Source organism: Carassius gibelio, chromosome A8 (genome assembly GCF_023724105.1).
Source record: "Carassius gibelio isolate Cgi1373 ecotype wild population from Czech Republic chromosome A8, carGib1.2-hapl.c, whole genome shotgun sequence".
NCBI classification, from domain to species: domain Eukaryota; kingdom Metazoa; phylum Chordata; class Actinopteri; order Cypriniformes; family Cyprinidae; genus Carassius; species Carassius gibelio.
Genome location: NC_068378.1, coordinates 20,931,311 through 20,955,649, shown reverse-complemented (window position 1 = coordinate 20,955,649; position 24,339 = coordinate 20,931,311). Strand labels below are relative to the sequence as shown.

Sequence of the window (24,339 nt, the reverse complement as noted above, 5' to 3'; positions counted from 1 at the left end):
AGAGAACTGAAAGATGGCTGCTTTGGGGTTTTTAAAGCTCAAAACATAGAGATGACACCATTTGTCTGCAAATTTCAAATGTCTTCTAAAATTGCCCCTGAGCTACTATGAATCACAGAAGAATACTCGTATATTTGGTTGAAACCATATATTTGGGCGGGACATACTGATGGGATCGATCTTTTTCTTTTTTCAAATAGCCAACTGTCATTAGTTTATGCTTCTACACTATGGTACAAAAGCTAAATATATATATATGAAAGCACTGAAGAAACTAAATAACAAACTATAGTTACATCACAAGCAATCGATGGCTGAGAAAGTAAATAAAGTATGAGCATTAGCACAAAAAATACAAATTAAAATGTTAAAACGAAAGATCAAAATTTGCTATTTGCTGTTGTTACTCAGAAGCAGGTGGCATTCATAATTTAGGGGGAAGAGACATTCTTGTTTTGGACAATAAGTTGAATTTTGGACAATATCATTATAATATCTTTTTTTGTGTGTGTGTGTCATAAAATTGTGCCATTTTGTGCATTAAACTAACTTCTTCATCGAAGACTGAAAATAATAAAAAAGCCACAAGGAGATTCCAAGGCATCTTTAAAGTATTATTATGTATAATGGAATTCATATTTTAGCCAGAACTAATGCTTTAAAGTTTAAATGCCTTGATGGATTTGTTCTCACATAAACACAGCTTTTCACATCACAAGGAGTTCATTTACAGACTCTGGATTATTTGTGGATTGTGATGTTTTATTAGCTGTTTGGACTCTCATTCTGATGGCACCCATTCACTGCAAAGGATCCATTGGTGAGCAAGAGATATAATGCTAAATTTCTTCAAGTTTAAAGAAAAAACTGAACAAACAATCATCAACATCTTGGGTGTGACAGGGGTTAGTACATTTTCTTTTCTGAGCGAACTATTCCTTTAAATTGCTTAACCAGATACATGTCTCTGGTTAATACATTTCAGCAGGGACTTTTTGATGGTCAGCAGCATAGCTCAACTGACCAGCACTAAAATCGGTAACTAATTAGCATAAAGATTAATTTACAACAGAGTGTTACATCAACACATAAAGCTTCGCCTATACTTCGGTTTCACACACAATCTATTAAATGCCACATATAGCCACTCTCCACATATAGCCAATATCACCTGTGTGCTTGTGTGTGTCGTGAGTAAGGAGCAGTGCAAAAGTGTGTGTAAGACCTCCCTTTGTGTCGCAGCATGTTGTTTTCACACCTCTATAAGTGGATGCGAAACGGAGAGAATCTTTTTGCGTTTGTGTGAGAATTACATGGTCTTTCCTTGCCTTATTGAAGTCCTAATGCCTGGCGGTGGCCAGCGTGCGGTACAATCAGCTCACCCTGATCTCGCCGCCTGATGGCTATCACTGTGGCATTTGTAAACAGAGGTTCTCCGTCGCTTTCGGCTGGGTATTCAGAGTCTCTAAATGCTACAGGCTTATTTTTACACCAGAAGCTGCAGACTGCAGACATCTCCTAATGTATGTAGAGTTGAAGAAACAAAATTACAATATCAAGGTAAACAATTTACAACTAATTATTATTATTTTATCATAATTGCACAGGTTCACATAAAAAAAAAAAGGTTTGCAGGGTGTAGCCCAATAAAAACGGCACCCAACAAACTCCTGAATAAATCATCCAACTCCTGAGAGAAATGTTAAACACAGGCACGTAGGAGACGTCAACTTGACTGTGAAATGTTTTGCAGTCCATTGTTTTCCGGCAGCATCTCTATTTAATTGTCTTGTCCCATTAGGCCGTGACCAGGGTTTTGCAGAGGAAGACAGGCTCCCTTGGCAGATGCCTGCCATTTGTCTGAATGCCCTTGATCGACTCATGACAGATGTCAAGGCTTCTGTTGAGCGGGTACTCTCTGTCACATGACCTCTGTTCAGAGCGTCAGGATAGCGTGGCGTAGTGGCTCTCTCGTACGCACCCGTATGGATGCACGCACACTTCAGCATCCATCAGTTCCCTGCTATTACCTCTGACAGGCCTCACCTGCCCAGACTGCATGCCCCATGCAAATTCAACCTGACAGATGAGTGTTTGAATGGTAATGCACCACTCTGATTGATACTGATAGGAGGCATGGATGTGTGTGTGTGAGAGTGTGTGTATGTGTATGTGTGTATGTATGCAAGTGCAGGAATCTGGGATTTGCAAACTTAACTTTTCCAAAAGTTTTTGGAAAGTGCTCAAGGTACACTGGCACACAAGTCAATAGCAAACTACAGGACTGAAACTGGAAGAAGTTTATGAAAACAGCCCCAGGGTGTAGCCAAGTATTAAAGCTTGTATAGCTCTTTTCCCCACTGTATGCGAATCTGTGCAAAACACAAAACAAATTCTCCATGTTGTTGGCTGACTTGATGTCCGGAATATCTACATCTACTAGTTACAAATAATGCCTTAACATTTTATATATATATATATATATATATATATATATATATATATATATATATATATATATATATATATATATATGTGTGTGTGTGTGTGTGTGTGTGTGTGTGTGTGTGTGTGTGTGTATGTGTGTGTGTGTGTGTGTGTGTGTGTGTGTTTGTGCGTGCGTGCGTGCGTGCGTGCATGTATGTGTATATACTGTATATACACTGAACAAATTTATTAATGCAACACTTTTGTTTTTGCCCCCATTTTTCATGAGCTGAACTCAAAGATCTAAGACTTATTATGTACACAAAAGGCCTATTTCTCTCAAATATTGTTCACAAATCTGTCTAAATCTGTGTTAGTGAGCACTGCTCCTTTGCTGAGATAATCCATCCACCTCACAAGTGTAGCATATCAAGATGCTAATTAGACAGCATGATTATTGTGCAGGTGTACCTTAGGCTGGCCACAATAAAAGGCCACTCTAAAATGTGCAATTGTCGCAAAGATGTCACGAGTTTTGATGGAGTGTGCAATTGGCATGCTGACTGCAGGAATATCCACCAGAGCTGTTGCCTGTGAATTGAATCTTCATTTCTCTACCATAAGCAGTCTCCAAAGGCATTTGAGAGAATTTGGCAGTACATCCAATAGGCCTCACAACCGCAGATCACGTTTATCCACACCAGCCCAGGACCTCCACATTCAGCATCTTTACCTCTAAGATTGTTTGAGACCAGCCACCCAGACAGCTGCTACAACAATCAGTTTGCATAACCAAATAATTTCTGCACAAACTATCAGAAACTGTCTTAGGGAAGCTCATATGCATGCTTGTCAACCTCACTGGGATTTTGATCTGATTGCAGTTCTTCGTCGTAACCGACCTGAGTGGGCAAATGCTTACATTTGATGGCAACTGGCGGTTTGGAGAGTTCTCTTCACAGATGATTACTGGTTTTCACTGTACAGGGCATATGGCAGACAGCATGTATGGAGTCATGTGGGTAAACGGTGTGCTGATGTCAACATTGTGGATCAAGTGGCCCATGGTGGTGGTGGGGTAATGGTTTGGTCAGGCGTATGTTATGGATGCCATGTTATTGATGGCATTCTGAATGCACAGAGATACTGTGACGAGATCCTGAAGCCCATTGTTGTGCCATTCATCCATGACCATCACCTCATGTTGCAACATGATAATGCATTGCCCTGTGTTGCAAGGATCTGTGCACGATTCCTGGAAGCTGAAAACATCCCAGTTCTTGCATGGCCAGCATACCGAATGGACATGTCTCCCATTGAGCATGTTTGGGATGCTCTGGATCGGCTTATACAACAGCGTGTTCCAGTTCCTGCCAATATCCAGCAACTTCGCACAGGAACCTCAAAGAGGAGTGGACCAACATTCCACAGGCCACAATCAACAACCTGATCAACTCTATAGGAGATGTGTTGCATTGTGTGAGGCAAATGGTGGTACACCAGATACTGACTGGTTTTTGGACCCCCCAATACAGTAAAACTGCACATTTTAGAGTGGCCTTTTATTGTGGCCAGTACACCTGCACAATAATCATGCTGTCTAATCAGCATCTTGATATGCCACACCTATGAGGTGAATGGATTATCTCAGCAAAGGAGAAGTGCTCACTAACACAGATTTAGACAGATTTAGAAATAGGCCTTTTGTGTCCATAGAAAAATGAGTTCAGCTCATGAAAAATGGTGGCAAAAACAAAAGTCGTGTGTTTATAATTTTGTTCAGTATATATATATATATATATATATATATATATATATATATATATATATATATATATATATATATATATATACACACACACACACACACACACACACACACACACACACACACATCAACCATCATCCCCACTTTTATTATTACTTATGAGTTTACAGTATAAACCGTTTCAGTAAACCATATTTGGATTAAGCCTTCATTAATATGTTACATAAAAAATACAAAATAAAGAATTTAGAAGCAAATTTGTGAGAAAACTAATTGCAGGATTGAAAATAGTCTGAGAGAAGATTGATCTTGTAAATGACAACTAGACTGTGATTAGTAGAGTACAAAACAACAAGACACTAAAGAAGAAACTGTATGTACTCTTAGTGTGAGTTTGGCTTAAGCATAGACACAGAGATCAAATAAGCCATACGTGAAGAATAGCAGAAAACACACTGAGCAGGAAGGATTTGAACTTATCTTCACATTGATCTAATACTTGTAGCCATTTAAAAGACATCCAAACACACACAGCTAGGGAACTGCATTTGTCTTCCACGCATATCCTCCTCCATGAAGGCAGATGTGTTTCTAATAAAACCATTCCTACAGCTGACAGAGCACAAAGAGTCGAGCTGATTAAAAGACACATAAAAACATGTTTAGGGAAAATGGTGCCAGTGTGACATGCTGTAAACGGTCACATATAAGGAGTTTGTCCAGCCCCGAGCTCACTTCCTTCTCTGGCATTTCTCATAATTCCTCTATCAACAGCCCTGTCACTGTCCCTTTTCTCTATCTAGATGGCATCACCATGGAGACCAAACATCCCCAGCAACACAACCTCTCATCTGGAACATCAAACACACCATTGTCAACTTGGAGGAGGAGGAGAAAGTGAGAAAGCGTTGAATGCTTTCTTTAAGGAACACTGGCAATGTGCAAACTCGAAGAGGTGGTAACAAAAAATCCTGTTGTTTGCGGCAGAGAGATAAGACAGTCAGTTATGATGACAGTGTACAAAGTCAAGTCTTATTCGCCGTGCCTGCAGGGCTTGTGTGGAACCCGTGCTCGGACCTGCGTTACACAAGAAAGACGCACAAACTACACACAGAAGATAAGTCATGGATTTCTTATTTGGAATTAAAGCGTGGAAAGTCCAGTGGCGAACTGTGTGTAGGTGGAGATGTGATATTTGCAGAGGGTATGAATACCATTTAGGCCAGCTGGTCGACTTCACCACGGGGGACATCCCATCTCTGTACAGGCTAGGCTCTTAGTCTTGCTGAAGTTAACAATGTTAAAAATCACCCTCTGAAATAAGAGGAAACTGAAATTTTTTGTCAGACGAAACCAAGGCTATTTATTATGTATGAAAACAAACACTAGTAGTGAAGAAAAACACCAAAATATTAGCTTGCAAACATACTGAAAAAAAAACTACCTTTTTTTGTACTAGACTTTAAAGGGCAGGTAAATCTAAAAATGTATGTGTGTGTGTCTATATATATATACACACACGCACGCAGGCAGGCACGCACATACACACACACACACACACACACACACACACACACACACACACACATATATATATATATATATATATATATATATATATATATATATATACAAACACTTAATAACTGTCTAGATTGTTTAAATAAGTACACCAAGATTATTTTATTTTGTATGAAAATGAGCACAAACATAAAAAACCCCACACATTTCCAGCAAACTAACTGCAAAACAAATCTTCTTTATGTTCTTTTTCGAGGCAGGTAAATCTGAAATCAGTGAGGTTGCAATGGGAAAAAAAACTTGATGGTATAAAGCAGTTTCTGATCATTTGTTGTCGGCAGATGCAACAATTTGCAGTGCTTCGCGTGTAATCCATACCATGCACAATATATAAACACAATAAAAACTTTATGAACCATTAAAACTAACAGGTCTACTTTCAGCAAAGATTAGAAATTCTCAATCGGGCCGATTTCACATAACCTCACAGTAAGTTTTAAAATTAGCAGCGCAAATGAGAAGTGCTGTATGAGACACCAAACCTGTTAAAAGAATCTTACAGGATCTCGCTGACTACGTAATGCGAAGATTGTGTGAACTTGCAAGCAAGACAATAAAGACAAAACTGTAGAAGGATGTGAGAGTATCTCTTCATTTCCTCAAACATATACAACTGCACAAATAACAATGTGCCACAACAACGAATAACAACATTACATGTCACACTGCACTGGGACCTTGAGAAAGCCTGGGCTATTCCAATCCATATTTTATACTGATATACAGTATACTGATAAACATGTCCCAAAGAATATGGTGTTAGAAAATTAGGATTCTAAAGACTACTAGATAAAATTTTCAATGGGTGTTTGGCCTAAAATAACCCATTACCACTTGCACTATGACAGAAAGAGTTCTTGCACTATGACAGAAAGAGTTTGTGACTTCTTTAGGCATAGACAATGGCTAGAAATGGAAGACCAATGCTATGAAAGCAGATATTTAATGCACAATCCTACAAATTAGTAATTAACATCATGCTAATTGCTAATGACAGGCATCATGTAAGAATAACCAGCACACAACAATGACACCGATGTAATGTGGTAAAAAAAATAATTGTTTAGCATAAATTGAGTAATTTCAGGTTTCTGTCTTTCTTACTCAAAGTCAAGAACTGATGCAAAAAAATAAAATAAAATAAAAAATTACTTACTAATGCATCCACTGAGGATGATAAACAATTTACGTACTAATGCATCCACTGAAGATGATAAGAAATGTAGTTGTGAACAATGCAACATGTACCATCAACAATTAAAGCATAATTATGATAATGACCCAACTCAAAAACAGTCCCAAGTTTCCCCACTGGAACTGGTGCATATTTTATAGACATTCTACAAACTTTTACCCTCCTGTCGTGAGTCTAGACCCTGGGTCACTGCAGAATGACTGGGGCAATTTGAGGGCAGGTGGATTTGTCTTTGAAGCCTTTTTCGAATATCATGAGAGAATGACGTTTATGAAATATGAAATGTATAAACAGTACAGACGATGCTAATAATGATATGTCAAAACTGTAAATGACTCCATGTAATAAACCATATCAAATTCCCAATTAAGCCAACAGTTAACAGCGTGCAAACGAAATCCAATTACAGCTATTCTCTAGTTTTTTCAGTGCTCACCCCCTCCCCCCACCCCCCACTCTCATCCATCCACTGTTCCCCTCCCATCATCGGCTCCAGTCACAGAAGATGGGGATTGTGGTCGTCCTGAATCAGCCACAGCTAAAATGACATTTAAGTGATGTTCAGACGCGAGGTAGCTGCTGGAACGGGTAGATAAGACCATTGCTGCTGGCATTTCAATTACACTTTTACTGCCCTACACATCTGTTGCCAGCCTACTTTCAGTCCTTTTTTTCCCCCACAGGCAAATACATTCTCATTTCTCTACCTTTACATCATGCCACTCTTTCTTCTTTTTTTCCACCACAAAATTCAGATTGTCTGCTTTGGCAGGTGGTTTCTGGGTCTAGATTGCTGGGTTTGTCTGACTTGAAGGTGGGACACAGTGGAGCCAGTTCTCTCTCCAGGCCAGTGGTTCTCAACTGGTGGGTCATGACCCAAGAATGGGTCACAGGTCTGTTCTGGGTCATATGACAGCAGGGAAAAAAAAAATCAATGCTAAAAGCAGCTAACAAAATAAATTGACATCTCAAGGTTTAATGGGGAGTAGACAACAAGGAAGAAAGGACTGGGATATGTTGCAAGCCAGATTTTAACACATTATCTTTCATAATTTTGTCTATCAAATCAGCCCAAAACAACTACCAAATAAGTATAGACCTGAAACGCATTTAAAAATATTGTCCTGTAGATTATGCTAAAAGTCATGTTATGAGAAATAGTCAACCACAACATTAAAAAACAATTGACCTAGCAAGAATTTTCCAATAATATTGCAATATTATAAATAAAACAAAACTTTCCTATGTTCTTCTAAGCTGTTTTTGTTTTCTTGCTTTATCTGGACACCTGAACTTCTAGACATTTAGAAAAAGTTTTAATGCTCACCATACATACACACACATATATATATATATATATATATATATATATATATATATATATATATATATATATATATATACACACACACACATATATATATATATATATATATATATATATATATATACAGTATACAGGGGTTAAATAGTGATTTGTTATATGGGGGTGCTCTATGGTATCAAACTTATGTATACTTTCATTTCAAATTCTTGAATTTGATCTATAAATGCAATTATAATAATGTGATTATCTATATGTAATCAAATTAAATTATTTACACTGAAAAATACAACTGCATTAAATAATACGAGATTCTTTTAAATATTTTTGAATATACAAACACAAAATTATGGTGGAAATGATACTTTTCAGTGAAATTAAAATGCTAGTAGGTGCCAGCAGTGCTCATTTAATAAGTGAGTCATTGAGTTGTTCATTTAAATGATTCTTTCAAACAGCAGATTCATCAGATGTTTATGCATGGGCCAATGAAACTTTGACTCAACCGATTCGTTCAAAACATGGAATCAACATGATGTTTTAATCATGTTGCTTGCTGGTGTTAATGAAGCATTCAAGTCAAGCCCTGGAGTCTATGTGCCAGGTTTTAGCCCGGACAGACCCGGCCCAGTTTAATATATTTAATATATTTAATATATATACCGAGCGCCAACCTCCCGCTCTCTCTCATTAGGCCAATAAGGAAGTAACTAAAACTGCAATTCATCGACTGGCTGGCTGCAAAAGGGTGTCAATCCCATAGACTCCCAATGTTAAAATGCCCAACTTTACAGCAGAAAAAAAACATGTTTACAGCCTTGTGCAAAAAATTATTTTGGTCTAAATAGCTAATTTTGCCCATCATGACAACTGTGAAGGGGGTCTAATTTTTTTATAACTCATCTGTTTAAATTACATTAAGACCTAAAGTTCTGCATAATTAAGGGTGTGGCCACTTGAGGGACAGGTGGTTTGCCGCTGCTGACACTGCCGTCGCTCTAGGTGGGCTTGGCCTCAACAAGTAGCTCCTGCCTTTTTGACCATTTTTGATTGTCCAGGAAAGTCGCGCGGTGACGTGCTGCCAAGATGGCGACGGCCTGCTCTGCACACTTTAGGAATCAAAAACACACTTCAGGAGTCTACGGGTGACGTCATGGACACTACATCCATGTTTTTATACAGTCTATATACACACAGTTACTGGCCACTTAATTAGGTACACCTTACTAGTACTTCCTTTTGCCATCAGAAATGCATTAATTCTTTGTGGCATAGATTCAACAAGATGTTGGAAACATTCCTCAGAGTTTTTGGTCCATATTGACATGACAGCATCACACAATTGCTGCAGATTTGTTGGCTGCACATCCATGATGCAAATCTCCCGTTCCACCACATCCCAAAGCTGCTCTATTGGATTGAGATCTGGTGACTGTGGAGGCCATTTGAGTAAAGTGAACTCATTGTCATGTTCAAGAAACCAGCCTGAGATGATTTGAGCTTTGTGACATGGTGCATTATTCTGCTGGAAGTAGCCATCAGAAGATTGGTTCACTGTAGTCATAAAGGGATGGACATTGTCAGAAACAATACTCAGGTAGGCTGTGACATTTAAACGATGCTCAATTGGTACAAAGCAGACCACAGTTTGCCAAGAAAATATCCCCCGCACCATTACACCACCACCACCAGCCTGAACCTGTGAGACAAGGCAGGATGGATCCATGCTTTCATGGTCTTTACACCAAATTCTGACCCTACTATCTGAATGTTGCAGCAGAAATCAAGACTCATCAGACCAGGCAACGTTTTTCCAGTCTTCGATTGTCCAGTTTTGGTGATCCTGTGTTAACTGTAGCCTCTGTTTCCTGTTCTTAGCTGACAGGAGTGGCACCTGGTGTAGTCTTCTGCTGCTGTAACCTATCTGCTTCAGGGTTTAATGTGTTGTGCATTCAGAGATGATATTCCGCATACCTTGGTTGTATCGAGTGGTTATTTGAGTTACTGTTGCCTTTCTATTATCTCTAACCTGATAGATCTGCCCATTCTTCTCTGACCTCTGATATAAAAAAGGCATTTTCGTCCGCACAACTGCTGCTCACTGGATATTTTCTTTTTCTGACCATTCTCGGTAAACCCTAGAGATGGTTGTGTGTGAAAATCCCAGTAGATCAGAAGTTTTTGAAATACTCAGACCAGCATGTCTGGCACCAACAACCATTCCATATTTAAAGTCACTTAAATCCACTTTCTTCCCCATTCTGATGCTCGGTTTGAACTTTAGCAAATCGTCTTAACCGCATCTAGAACCTAAATGGATTGAGTTGCTGCCATATGATTGGCTGATTAAAAAAAAAAAAGTGTTAACAAGCTATTGAACAGATGTGCCAAATAAAATGACCGGTGAGTGTATAAATATATGTGGATGTGAATTTTAAAGGTGACTTTAGTTGATGCTGTCAGAACTGATCTGTATCATTCATACAGTACCTCTTCACCACCTATATTCATAGTAGTTGTGAAGCTTCTCTCACTCTGTCATCTTTTCATACAGTGTCTTCATCAAAGTCAACAGGGGAGTTACTCAGAAGAAGGGAGGGGTGTTGGTTAAATTGGATGCACATTTCATCTCAGGCTCATTAAGGGTTTTATGTAAGAAAGAAAGAGAGAAAATGCACACATGCATACTGTACATTCACTAGTGGACACCCTTGTGCTAGTTAAGCCCATGTATCTAGACTGAGGAGTAATTTGGAATTGGATCCCAAAGCAGCACAGCTCACAGCAGAGCTGGTCATGGAGGAACTTTGAAAAAGGTACATTTAATTAGTGAGACAGAGACAGGAACACATTACTATCCAGCCTGCCTGAGAGTTCATTTCAATCATGCATGTCAAGTTCTTTTAGTGCTCTTTACACTGACACACACTCACCTGGTGTCTTGTGTCATGGAGCCTGACTTTTGACTTAAAGTATGGTCCACTATGAATCTTATTCTAGCAGTTTCTCCCACAAAGGCTATAAGAAACCATCTGATCAACATGTAAATGTAATTTATAACATACATACATTAGTATTGGCATTATACAGTATATCAACTGTACATACTCTAATACTAATTTATTTGCATTAAAAAAAAATTATACTACCACTCAGATGATCGTATTTTTTATATTTAAGGGTCATTAAGATTTTTTTTTTTAAGAAATTAATACTTTTATTAAGCAAAGATACATTAAATTGACTGAATGTTAAATAAAGACATTTATAATGTTACAAAAGATTTTCACCATATACTTTTGAAAAATAACTGCCATTACAATAATACATTTTATTCAAATAGGAAACAGCTATTTAAAGGTGCCCTATTAAGCCCATTTTATAAAATGTAAAAAGTTTCTATTGTCACCAGATTGTGTATGTGAGTTTTTATCTCAAAATACCCCACAGATATGTTTTATAGCTTGTTGAAAATGCCACTAGTTTTTGTCCCTTTAAATGCAACTGAGCTGGTGCTCTTCCTCACTTTTCAGAAGGGTGCAGAGCTTCAGGAGCTCATGCTCCGGCATACAAGTGTTACAGTGTAACTGGTGGTGACCGTGTAACCAGGTTCAAATTGCTTCCAAGTGCAATTTTTAAGTACCGTATTCCTATTTACGATCATTCTGGAAGCATGTTAAGGCAACATCAGTGAAAACAGGCAGATACTCTACAATGGTAGCTTTAGCAACATTAGCCTTACAAAGAGTCAAGACGCTCTTTTGGAAAACAAAATATGACGTGTAATGCTTACTTTGTCTGTAGTCAAAAACGTTTTGTGGACGCTTGTGCACAAAGTGTCGATATTGAATCGATCCCTCTTTCAGAAGCAACCTTTGCATAACTCCAGAATTGAACTGACTCTCATTTGTGAGGTAGTCCACCATAAAATGTTTAGCACAATCACACAGGACTTAAATTTTTTTAAGGACATTTCCTTTCTAATATTCCCCGTAATGCCTATTTGGCATTGACATTCTATTTCCACTAGCTACAGCGAGAAAACAGTAATGGTGGACTGCTACTACTCACTCAGGGCTGTGTCTATGTTAATAGGGCAGAGAGCATCACAAATGGGCAGGGCCCGGTTCCCCAAAACGTTCTTATTGCTAAGTAGTTCTTAACCTATTCCTTAACCTCTCTCTTAACCTTGTGGCACGATTCCCGACACGTTCGTACGCTAAGTATATCTTCTGTAAGTCATACTTTCGTAAGGTTGGTCTGGACCATTCGTAAGCTCTCTCTTAGCATTGTTTGAGCTCAAGACGCTACTGTACAGCAGTCTTTAGAAACCAGCGAAGCGAAGTACAAGTCAAACTATGGTATGTTGACAATGTTGTCACTCAACAATGATTTTATGTTATTTTTTAAGACTTGTAATAAATTATGTTCGCAATGGGATACAGGCCTATTTATGTAGTTGACTTTATGTGGTATCAGAACTAATATGGTGGTAATTAGCCTAGGCTTTTTCGTAATGTAATTAAAGCGAATTGGCAATCAATTTTTTGATAATTAAAATCTGGCAAACAATTTGGCTCTAAATGGCTAAGATCTATAAATGGGTAATCATGGTTGTGTCCAGTAAGCGACCATAGCAGCGATCCATGTCCTTGAATCAAAGACGGAGCCGGACGCGGAGACGTTTTGTCCATGTCAATTATTTTATTCGGCAAAACTTAAGCCCTTCTGACATTTTGCCTGACGTGGCTATATTAAAATAAATATTCGCCTCCCAATACAACTCATTATGGAGCTACTGGACCTTCTCAGACCTGCGCTTGCCAGGCAAACGTGGCGGAATTTTGCTTTAAGCCCTGAAGCCCAGCGCTACGTTATTTTTTTATTTTTTTATTTTTTATTATTATTATTTATTTTATTTTTATTTTTTGCTACAGAGAGATTTTTATTTAAAACATAAACCAATTGCAATCAATACCGCATTAAACAGAAGTAACTGCAGCTGTTTGCCAATCAATTCTGATTGTAAAGTACCTTACCATTAATATAAAAGTGTATTATATAATTTTTATTAGTCGTTAAATCCATGTCAAGAAGCGGCACAAGTAGCACAATGGGATAAAGAGGGTGGATGATTAGCGAGGGATACCCGGTTCGTCTAACCGTCACAACATATCGTGTGAACATATTACTGACCATTTGATAATTAAATTTATAGTCTATATTCTACTGATAACTTAAAATATGTTAAAAAGAAATGTTACTATAATAATTTTAGGAGTGTTTTATTTGCATGGAACGTGTTGTCTTTCTTAACGCTGTATTGCACCTTCGCGTGAAGTGGAAAATCGATTCATGAGCAATCGATACCAACACATTCAGCACACTTTGGACAGCGCTCTTGTTACGTCGGACGTAAGAGGCAGCGTGCTAAGAAGCTTCCTAAGGGACACTTCGGGGAACACACTTAGAAACATAAACAACTTTGGTAAGATATATCTTTCGAGGTCTTCTTAGCACGCTAAGAGTGAGCGTTATCGGGAAACCGGGCCCAGAACTTTCCAGAGTATGACATCATAGTATTGAGAAACCTGTAACCGCTCCTTTGGAGAGACCGTTTATGATATATTGGGATTATAAAAATTGAGTGGTTGTTTTTTTTTCATTATAGGCTGTTTTTTTTTTTGTTCACACAACTGTGTTCAAACACATTATAAACTTATTTTTGTACTCTATGGCTCCTTTAAATTGAAATGTATAATACTTTTAAATGTTAATACACTAAATAAATTTAGAAAATATATCTAAAATTTGCATTGTATGCAAAAAAGAGGAGGAAGAAAGAAAAGGAAAACATTCTATACATCATTGCAGACTCAGCAATTAATAAATAATTCTGCACTTTTGTGGTATTATAGCACAATAGCAACCATATCATTTATGTTAACAGCTGCTGTTTTTATTTAGTTAGTGGCTGCATAGCTGTAGTAAAGATCTCATTAAAACATGATTCTGGGATTAAAGGAGAATCCTCTTATTTATGAGTCACACACCTGCTCCAGAGGCAAAGTTCTCCTCCATCTCAACAACAAGCTGCTCTGAGCTGCACAGGTGAACTAATTATTTACACTCTGTTAAGAGACAGATAATAAGAAACCAACAGAAAAGTGACAAAGAAAAGGCTGCCAACAAGCAATGACCTACTCAGTGCTCCTGAACAGAAATAGTTGGATGTCAAACAGTGTTTGGGGCAAACGGTGTCTTATGATACCGATCGATCTACAGAGTCCTGCTCTGGGGAAAACTGCTGAAATATTTAAGACACTTGACTAAATGAAAAAAAACATGTTTACAGCCTTGTGCAAAAAATTATTTTGGTCTAAATAGCTAATTTTGCCCATCATGACAACTGTGAAGGGGGTCTAATTTTTTTATAACTCATCTGTTTAAATTACATTAAGACCTAAAGTTCTGCATAATTAAGGGTGTGGCCACTTGAGGGACAGGTGGTTTGCCGCTGCTGACACTGCCGTCGCTCTAGGTGGGCTTGGCCTCAACAAGTAGCTCCTGCCTTTTTGACCATTTTTGATTGTCCAGGAAAGTCGCGCGGTGACGTGCTGCCAAGATGGCGACGGCCTGCTCTGCACACTTTAGGAATCAAAAACACACTTCAGGAGTCTACGGGTGACGTCATGGACACTACATCCATGTTTTTATACAGTCTATATACACACAGTTACTGGCCACTTAATTAGGTACACCTTACTAGTACTTCCTTTTGCCATCAGAAATGCATTAATTCTTTGTGGCATAGATTCAACAAGATGTTGGAAACATTCCTCAGAGTTTTTGGTCCATATTGACATGACAGCATCACACAATTGCTGCAGATTTGTTGGCTGCACATCCATGATGCAAATCTCCCGTTCCACCACATCCCAAAGCTGCTCTATTGGATTGAGATCTGGTGACTGTGGAGGCCATTTGAGTAAAGTGAACTCATTGTCATGTTCAAGAAACCAGCCTGAGATGATTTGAGCTTTGTGACATGGTGCATTATTCTGCTGGAAGTAGCCATCAGAAGATTGGTTCACTGTAGTCATAAAGGGATGGACATTGTCAGAAACAATACTCAGGTAGGCTGTGACATTTAAACGATGCTCAATTGGTACAAAGCAGACCACAGTTTGCCAAGAAAATATCCCCCGCACCATTACACCACCACCACCAGCCTGAACCTGTGAGACAAGGCAGGATGGATCCATGCTTTCATGGTCTTTACACCAAATTCTGACCCTACTATCTGAATGTTGCAGCAGAAATCAAGACTCATCAGACCAGGCAACGTTTTTCCAGTCTTCGATTGTCCAGTTTTGGTGATCCTGTGTTAACTGTAGCCTCTGTTTCCTGTTCTTAGCTGACAGGAGTGGCACCTGGTGTAGTCTTCTGCTGCTGTAACCTATCTGCTTCAGGGTTTAATGTGTTGTGCATTCAGAGATGATATTCCGCATACCTTGGTTGTATCGAGTGGTTATTTGAGTTACTGTTGCCTTTCTATTATCTCTAACCTGATAGATCTGCCCATTCTTCTCTGACCTCTGATATAAAAAAGGCATTTTCGTCCGCACAACTGCTGCTCACTGGATATTTTCTTTTTCTGACCATTCTCGGTAAACCCTAGAGATGGTTGTGTGTGAAAATCCCAGTAGATCAGAAGTTTTTGAAATACTCAGACCAGCATGTCTGGCACCAACAACCATTCCATATTTAAAGTCACTTAAATCCACTTTCTTCCCCATTCTGATGCTCGGTTTGAACTTTAGCAAATCGTCTTAACCGCATCTAGAACCTAAATGGATTGAGTTGCTGCCATATGATTGGCTGATTAAAAAAAAAAAAGTGTTAACAAGCTATTGAACAGATGTGCCAAATAAAATGACCGGTGAGTGTATAAATATATGTGGATGTGAATTTTAAAGGTGACTTTAGTTGATGCTGTCAGAACTGATCTGTATCATTCATACAGTACCTCTTCACCACCTATATTCATAGTAGTTGTGAAGCTTCTCTCACTCTGTCATCTTTTCATACAGTGTCTTCATCAAAGTCAACAGGGGAGTTACTCAGAAGAAGGGAGGGGTGTTGGTTAAATTGGATGCACATTTCATCTCAGGCTCATTAAGGGTTTTATGTAAGAAAGAAAGAGAGAAAATGCACACATGCATACTGTACATTCACTAGTGGACACCCTTGTGCTAGTTAAGCCCATGTATCTAGACTGAGGAGTAATTTGGAATTGGATCCCAAAGCAGCACAGCTCACAGCAGAGCTGGTCATGGAGGAACTTTGAAAAAGGTACATTTAATTAGTGAGACAGAGACAGGAACACATTACTATCCAGCCTGCCTGAGAGTTCATTTCAATCATGCATGTCAAGTTCTTTTAGTGCTCTTTACACTGACACACACTCACCTGGTGTCTTGTGTCATGGAGCCTGACTTTTGACTTAAAGTATGGTCCACTATGAATCTTATTCTAGCAGTTTCTCCCACAAAGGCTATAAGAAACCATCTGATCAACATGTAAATGTAATTTATAACATACATACATTAGTATTGGCATTATACAGTATATCAACTGTACATACTCTAATACTAATTTATTTGCATTAAAAAAAAATTATACTACCACTCAGATGATCGTATTTTTTATATTTAAGGGTCATTAAGATTTTTTTTTTTAAGAAATTAATACTTTTATTAAGCAAAGATACATTAAATTGACTGAATGTTAAATAAAGACATTTATAATGTTACAAAAGATTTTCACCATATACTTTTGAAAAATAACTGCCATTACAATAATACATTTTATTCAAATAGGAAACAGCTATTTAAAGGTGCCCTATTAAGCCCATTTTATAAAATGTAAAAAGTTTCTATTGTCACCAGATTGTGTATGTGAGTTTTTATCTCAAAATACCCCACAGATATGTTTTATAGCTTGTTGAAAATGCCACTAGTTTTTGTCCCTTTAAATGCAACTGAGCTGGTGCTCTTCCTCACTTTTCAGAAGGGTGCAGAGCTTCAGGAGCTCATGCTCCGGCATACAAGTGTTACAGTGTAACTGGTGGTGACCGTGTAACCAGGTTCAAATTGCTTCCAAGTGCAATTTTTAAGTACCGTATTCCTATTTACGATCATTCTGGAAGCATGTTAAGGCAACATCAGTGAAAACAGGCAGATACTCTACAATGGTAGCTTTAGCAACATTAGCCTTACAAAGAGTCAAGACGCTCTTTTGGAAAACAAAATATGACGTGTAATGCTTACTTTGTCTGTAGTCAAAAACGTTTTGTGGACGCTTGTGCACAAAGTGTCGATATTGAATCGATCCCTCTTTCAGAAGCAACCTTTGCATAACTCCAGAATTGAACTGACTCTCATTTGTGAGGTAGTCCACCATAAAATGTTTAGCACAATCACACAGGACTTAAATTTTTTTAAGGACATTTCCTTTCTAATATTCCCCGTAATGCCTATTTGGCATTGACATTCTATTTCCACTAGCTACAGCGAGAAAACAGTAATGGTGGACTGCTACTACTCACTCAGGGCTGTGTCTATGTTAATAGGGCAGAGAGCATCACAAATGGGCAGGGCCCGGTTCCCCAAAACGTTCTTATTGCTAAGTAGTTCTTAACCTATTCCTTAACCTCTCTCTTAACCTTGTGGCACGATTCCCGACACGTTCGTACGCTAAGTATATCTTCTGTAAGTCATACTTTCGTAAGGTTGGTCTGGACCATTCGTAAGCTCTCTCTTAGCATTGTTTGAGCTCAAGACGCTACTGTACAGCAGTCTTTAGAAACCAGCGAAGCGAAGTACAAGTCAAACTATGGTATGTTGACAATGTTGTCACTCAACAATGATTTTATGTTATTTTTTAAGACTTGTAATAAATTATGTTCGCAATGGGATACAGGCCTATTTATGTAGTTGACTTTATGTGGTATCAGAACTAATATGGTGGTAATTAGCCTAGGCTTTTTCGTAATGTAATTAAAGCGAATTGGCAATCAATTTTTTGATAATTAAAATCTGGCAAACAATTTGGCTCTAAATGGCTAAGATCTATAAATGGGTAATCATGGTTGTGTCCAGTAAGCGACCATAGCAGCGATCCATGTCCTTGAATCAAAGACGGAGCCGGACGCGGAGACGTTTTGTCCATGTCAATTATTTTATTCGGCAAAACTTAAGCCCTTCTGACATTTTGCCTGACGTGGCTATATTAAAATAAATATTCGCCTCCCAATACAACTCATTATGGAGCTACTGGACCTTCTCAGACCTGCGCTTGCCAGGCAAACGTGGCGGAATTTTGCTTTAAGCCCTGAAGCCCAGCGCTACGTTATTTTTTTATTTTTTTATTTTTTATTATTATTATTTATTTTATTTTTATTTTTTGCTACAGAGAGATTTTTATTTAAAACATAAACCAATTGCAATCAATACCGCATTAAACAGAAGTAACTGCAGCTGTTTGCCAATCAATTCTGATTGTAAAGTACCTTACCATTAATATAAAAGTGTATTATATAATTTTTATTAGTCGTTAAATCCATGTCAAGAAGCGGCACAAGTAGCACAATGGGATAAAGAGGGTGGATGATTAGCGAGGGATACCCGGTTCGTCTAACCGTCACAACATATCGTGTGAACATATTACTGACCATTTGATAATTAAATTTATAGTCTATATTCTACTGATAACTTAAAATATGTTAAAAAGAAATGTTACTATAATAATTTTAGGAGTGTTTTATTTGCATGGAACGTGTTGTCTTTCTTAACGCTGTATTGCACCTTCGCGTGAAGTGGAAAATCGATTCATGAGCAATCGATACCAACACATTCAGCACACTTTGGACAGCGCTCTTGTTACGTCGGACGTAAGAGGCAGCGTGCTAAGAAGCTTCCTAAGGGACACTTCGGGGAACACACTTAGAAACATAAACAACTTTGGTAAGATATATCTTTCGAGGTCTTCTTAGCACGCTAAGAGTGAGCGTTATCGGGAAACCGGGCCCAGAACTTTCCAGAGTATGACATCATAGTATTGAGAAACCTGTAACCGCTCCTTTGGAGAGACCGTTTATGATATATTGGGATTATAAAAATTGAGTGGTTGTTTTTTTTTCATTATAGGCTGTTTTTTTTTTTGTTCACACAACTGTGTTCAAACACATTATAAACTTATTTTTGTACTCTATGGCTCCTTTAAATTGAAATGTATAATACTTTTAAATGTTAATACACTAAATAAATTTAGAAAATATATCTAAAATTTGCATTGTATGCAAAAAAGAGGAGGAAGAAAGAAAAGGAAAACATTCTATACATCATTGCAGACTCAGCAATTAATAAATAATTCTGCACTTTTGTGGTATTATAGCACAATAGCAACCATATCATTTATGTTAACAGCTGCTGTTTTTATTTAGTTAGTGGCTGCATAGCTGTAGTAAAGATCTCATTAAAACATGATTCTGGGATTAAAGGAGAATCCTCTTATTTATGAGTCACACACCTGCTCCAGAGGCAAAGTTCTCCTCCATCTCAACAACAAGCTGCTCTGAGCTGCACAGGTGAACTAATTATTTACACTCTGTTAAGAGACAGATAATAAGAAACCAACAGAAAAGTGACAAAGAAAAGGCTGCCAACAAGCAATGACCTACTCAGTGCTCCTGAACAGAAATAGTTGGATGTCAAACAGTGTTTGGGGCAAACGGTGTCTTATGATACCGATCGATCTACAGAGTCCTGCTCTGGGGAAAACTGCTGAAATATTTAAGACACTTGACTAAATGGAGGGAGACATAAATAATGTACTTTGCCCTCTGTAAGTCATGTTATTACTAAGAAAGTTCAATGTAGATATATTAGCTTAATGACACTGAATAATGCAGAATGCAATGGGGGATATAAAAGTACATATAGTGACAGGGGTTAAATACAGTATACTGAGCCATAAACAATCAAACTGTAAATGGCATCACACTTCAACTCTCTTCATTAAAATATTCCATTGAAGATTAAAATTTATTTTTGATCAATAAAATAAAAAATGAAAAATGGAATATAGCCTTGCTTTGTATAAAAACTTTGTAAACAAACAAAAAAACTTAAATAGTTTACTTAAATAAAATGTCTACGAAATTATTATTTTTTAACTAATTTTTTAAGGTACACCACCAAACACTGTTTTGCCTCTAATTCTAAACTTTAAAAAAGAAAAAAAAAGGATTTTTCAACACTGTAAATAAAAAGCTCTGGTTAAGATAAGCTTATGGGAAAACTCCTGTTTATTTTGTTACTGAAGCCCGATTTGTTCACGTTTGTGTAGCTGCAAGAACCAATGGCGCTTCAACCCAACAAAAGGGCAGGAGCCTACCTCTATATGTCTGTGTCCAAATTCAGGGTCTACATCCTTCGGAGAACTCATTTGAAGGATGTTACGTCACAGTGCGGCGACGAAGGCTGTCCAAATTCGTAGAATGCCTATTTTGTTTTGCTAAAACAAAATAGGCATTTTGTTTTAGCGTTAAACTTTTTTTTTTTTTTTTTTTTTTTTTTTTACATTTGTACGTTTATATGTAAAAAAAAAAAAAAACTTTTACTTTCGTAAACTAGCTTCTTCCTTACTGCCTGTGTGAATATCCCCTTACACACAGCTAATTTGTTAGTGATTGAAGCAGTTTTTAACGCTTCTAAGGACGAAAGAGCAGACAGAAGTGTTTTTAAAGCTCCGGGGAGATAACGATGAGCTCTTCACCCGTGTCTTGCTTAGCGCTGTCACGGTTGCTAGGCGACAGGATATGAGCAAAGGGTAAGGGAGGGAACTGAAAGAAGGGTAGGCTGTCCAAATTCACAAACACCGACTTCCGGTTTTTGCGGTTGTCGGAGGACCCCTCTCCTTCAACCGGGTAGGAAGGATCCTAAGGAGGTTGCAGACCCTGAATTTGGACACAGCCTATAATTTAGCTCTGAGCGCCATTTCATCAGAAACTTTCGATTAAAGTGACAGTCATTGATTTGCCTGCAGTCTTACAGCACGGCACCTTATACAACACTTGTTCCCTCATCTCAGGAAACTGAAGTTACATTAGTAACTGGAGTGTTCCCTTTTGAATGGTCTCTCCCATTGCATTGACATGCTTATGGGGAATGCATCCAATAGCGAGTGCTATTAGCAAGTGCAGAACGAAGCCGCCATGCGAGCCCAGCCCTGAAGCACTTTTACAGAGGGCTCCTGAAAGCATGAGCCAATAATGAGACCATTTAGGCTGAGGACTACATAACATAACCCCTCTCCACTTATATGGAGATTAGGTAGAATTAAGGGGAAAAATCCATGTCTGCATGGCAGAGATGTCCAAGTTATAAAACCTGGTGAAGGTAGACAGCAATGACCAGCCGGAGGCCACACAAATATCACAGATATAAATCCCACTGGACCAAGACAAAGAGGAGGACATTCCTCTGGTGGAGTGGGCCCCTACACCTATATGACAATGCAAACCTGTGTTACGACCCTGTGCTCCCTTTTCTTCCCTGCTGGGGGCTAAAGCGTAAGACAAGACTATAACATCCACTATCCAGGAAGATAGTCTCTGCTTCGTAACATGCAGCCCTTTAGAGCTGCTTCCAAAGTACACAAAGAGCTGCTCAGACTGTCCAAGCAGACCAGAGACTCAACATACACCATAAGAGTCCAAACCGGGCAGAGTGGGTTGGGACCCTGCTCACCATATGAATTGGGGGGTGCCAGAAGGGTAATGACTTGTGCTCTAAACAGAGTGGAGAGCATTTTCAGCACATAGCCACATCTCGGTTTGAGGACAACTCTACAGTCCTTAGGCCCAAACTCAAGATATGAAGCACTGACTGACAGAACTTGTAGGTCACCATCTCGCCTGACTGATGTTACATCCAAAAGGAGAGTGGTCTTAAGCAACAGGGGCCGCAAGTCAGCTGGCTGGGGTGGCTCAAAGGGAGGGCCCTATAGGGCCCTGAGGACTATAGACAAGTCCCAAGTTGGCACAAGTATGAGGACGAGGCAGATTCAATCTCTGAGCTCCTGTCTCCATTCTCCTGGAGATACCTTGTCCCTGGACTGCATGTCTGCCCGCTGGTTCAGTCTTTTCGGCACATGAACCCATAGAATGAGGCGTCGAGTCAAACTGTGGAGGAAGCGTGACCTGAGACCTCCTTGTTGATTGATAAAAGCTACCACTGTTATGTTGTGCGAAAGCACCAGGACGTGGTGCCCCTTTAAGCCTGGCAGGAAGGTTTTAAGGGCCAGGAAAAAATGTGATCATCTCGAGGAAGTTGATGTGTAAGTGTAGCTCCAGATTTGACCAGGAGCCAAACACCAATATGACCTCATGCAGAGCTCCCCAACCCGAACCAAAGGCAGCTATTATGACCAATTTTATTCTCTCCAGAAATCAGTCCAAGGGACATCTGTGGGACATCTGATTGAAACAGGTGAGAGGTTTTCCAAAGGGCCACAGCTCTGATGCAACGGTGGGTTACCCTGAAAGGAAAACATCCCAGGCACCAAGGGACAGAACGTGAGCTTTGACAATTAATCACAGGACTAACACGAATTGAAACAATCTGGTCCAGAGTGATATTATCAGACTTAACTTTCTTAAAGGGTTTGTTACAACTGGGCACATGACCTCTAGAAACAAGATGACAAGGCCAATACCTCTCCTCAAAGCTGTGCTATAAAAAATCCAAATCTGATTTAGCACAAACTCATTCTTGAGAAAGAGAGGAGAAATTTCACATACTGACAAACTGCAAACATGCTGAGCTACAATTTAATGTCAGCTTTTAATTTCCTACTTAAAAAGGGATGTATTCAATAACTGTGATATCAGATAACAGAAAACTCTGGCAGGCATTTCTGAAGCAGCAGGCACGTAGACCTTTTGTTTGGTTCAGGCATTCAGAGCCTTTTGTGCAGGATTATTTAATTCCACTGGAAAACCAGGAAGTGTGCGCTTTTGCTGTATTCAGTGAAAAGGCTATTGCAATCTACCGCTGCATTGTGTGGCAGCAACACGTGATTGCAATATGTTTAATTAGGTCTCTCCATCGCTTTTGACTGACGGTCCAGCAAAACACAGACGACACAATGCAAAAGGTCACAGTCACTCACACAATGGTGCTCGGAGAGCTTTAAAGGCATTCCATTAACCTACTGATGGCTCTGTGCATAGCTATGAGGGAAAGAACTTTATATACATGTTTGTAATACTTAACCCTATGCCAGTAGCTTATATGAGTTACGCTATTGTGCATGCAATAAATTAATGTTCTTCTGCGTCTACGTCAACTTACATTTACCATAATTAACAAAAATACATCAAAATGTATTGTAATGCATGGATTGGTCAAACTAAATGGACTTTTACATCCTTTCTCTCATGGTTCATGATTTCACCCTCCATTCTGACATGACTTAAAGGGATAGTTTAGCCAGATCACTATTCTGTCATCAATTACTCACCCTTAGATCATTTTCAAAACTGTATTATGAAGTTTCATCTGTGGAACAGCAAATGAAATATTTAGCAGAATGTCTAGTCAAGTTGATTCACCTTTATTTCCATAGCGCTTTATTCAATTTCTCCAAATATGAGACAAATTCAAAATCAACATATGTCAATTATGAAACTCTGCTATAAGCAACTCTACAGAAGACAATAGTGTTGTTATTCAGCTTGAATCAGTTCAACGCTGATTCAATTCTGTTTTCGAATTACTAATAGTGTTGATTTTAATTAATAATGAAACAAATTTGGAAGACAATAATGTCACAATCCAGTGAGATTAGACTTTACCCATTTAGATATTTATAAGAAACTGAAAAAAGCACAAATGTCAGGGCATGACAAAACTTCTCCAGGCCCCAAAAATACCCTTAGACTCCAGAGGGTTAATTGAGTTTTTTTTGCTTCACAGA

At 38.6% G+C, this 24,339-nt stretch overlaps 1 pseudogene; it reads right to left on the bottom strand.

The window, feature by feature from the left end:
- LOC128018845 (cytosolic carboxypeptidase 6-like) overlaps positions 1-24,339 on the bottom strand; it is a 321,358-nt pseudogene that overhangs the window by 179,311 nt on the left and 117,708 nt on the right.